The sequence below is a fragment of the Cebus imitator genome, unplaced genomic scaffold (assembly GCF_001604975.1).
Source record: "Cebus imitator isolate Cc_AM_T3 unplaced genomic scaffold, Cebus_imitator-1.0 Scaffold756, whole genome shotgun sequence".
Lineage (NCBI taxonomy): Eukaryota > Metazoa > Chordata > Mammalia > Primates > Cebidae > Cebus > Cebus imitator.
In genome coordinates, this window is record NW_016108071.1 from 285,863 (window position 1) to 287,656 (window position 1,794).

Below are 1,794 nucleotides of genomic sequence, written 5' to 3' on the forward strand. Positions count from 1 at the left end.
GGGAGGCGTGGGAGGAAGGGGCTCAGGAGGGGAATTGACTGACCCGGGATTGGGAAAAACGACATAATTAAAAATAATAGGGAGCATCAGGCCAGTTTCAAATTTTGCCGGTTAGGTAATGGCCTACTGAGTAAAAGCATAATCGTTATGTATCTCCGATGTTATACGCTCATTCAATCATCTGTTAAGTCGTATTTGCATAGATCCGTTTTCATTAAATACAAACTGAGTTATGACTTTTTTGAGGATTGATGAAACATGATTTTGGGTTTACAAGGAGACAACAATAGGCATATTTAAAAATGAAATATACTTTAGTAAAGGACCAAAGGCATTGGATTGTCAGTGTTGTTTCTCCTGCAAATATAATTCATAGTATAAATGTACCTTCTGTTCAGCATTGACACACAAAAACAGGTGATCCTTATTTTGTGAGGGGGGTTCCCTTGTGTTAGCTGCTGCCGCAGTGCATTGGAGGGTAATGAAAGGAGAAAGGAATGATGTTACTAAAATCTAAATTCAGCTATCTTTCCTTCAAATAAGATTCAAGTGGAGGAAAATCGGACAAAGTTAAAGAAAGTTGGAGGTGTATGTTGGACTCTAAATATAAATGATTTAAAATTTGCTTGCAATGAGACTATTTAAATTGCTTTAGTGTTCATTTTGTTATTTTTGTTTATATTATATTACAGCAGTAAGGCCACATTATTATTACCAAGTCTACTGACTGTATTGTTTTCTTATATTTTGCAAGTCACAGAAAACGATACAATTGTGATAAGGGTAAACTCGACCATCTGTACTATTAATAGTAACAATTTCTCAGATGGAGAAAATTATTTTTGAAAAACTTCATGTATTGCCTGGTTAATTTGTAGTCAGTCTTTTTGCTGGATTTAAGTCTTTCCCTCCCCCTAAAAGAGTTAAAAACAACAGTGCCTATTAATATGCTTTAATACTTAAAGACTGATACGAGTTTTTATTTATAGTTTTAATACTGAGGTATATTGAAAATGTTTTCCTTTACATTTGTCCCTTTCACAGCCTATATGTGTTTTTTTAAGCAAGTAGCAAAGTAGATTAAAAGGAAAAAGCTTTTATGAAATTTTTTTTTTTTTTTTTTAAGACGGGATTTCACCATGTTGGTCAGGCTGGTCTTGAACTCCCAACCTCAGGTGTTCCGTCAGCCTTGGCCTCCAAAGTGCTTGGATTATAGGCATGAACCACTGCGCCCGGCCAGCTTTTATGAAATTAACTTTACAGTGATAAAAAGGAAATGAAAATAAAAGTAATTAAAAAAAGAGTCACCATACCAAAAAAAACCCCAACAACCCAGTTTACCAGACTTTTCCTCATATTGTAAAGACACATTTTTACATAATTGTGATCAGTGTCCATTTTATGCTTCATTTATTTTAACATTTAAAAATGTACTTGTGTATTTGAATAGTCATCATTATTTTAATGGTAAGAAAAGATTCAGTTGTATTTAAGGTGCTATGTTATTTGAACCAAGCTTCCAGTTGAGCATTTGAGTTGCTTCCAGATTTTTACTAATATCTTTGCATAGTTAGGTGATCTTTTTCTGCTTTTTATTTTCTCCCCTATCCCTGCTGCCCCCAGTTACTTTCTTGGACTTTATTCCCTAAATTGGAGTTATCAGGTCTAAGGGTCTCATGAATTTTATAGCTCTTGTCATATACTGTTTGTCCTTCAGAAGATTGTACTAATTTATAATGTCATCATCTAGGTATTTATAGTGAGTTTTTTATAATTTTAAATCATTTGGTTTCT

At 33.6% G+C, this 1,794-nt stretch overlaps 1 protein-coding gene across 1 annotated transcript in view; it reads left to right on the plus strand.

The window, feature by feature from the left end:
* BRWD3 (bromodomain and WD repeat domain containing 3) overlaps positions 1 to 1,794 on the plus strand; it is a 128,875-nt gene that overhangs the window by 1,825 nt on the left and 125,256 nt on the right. The gene's annotated exons all lie outside the window — the stretch shown is intronic.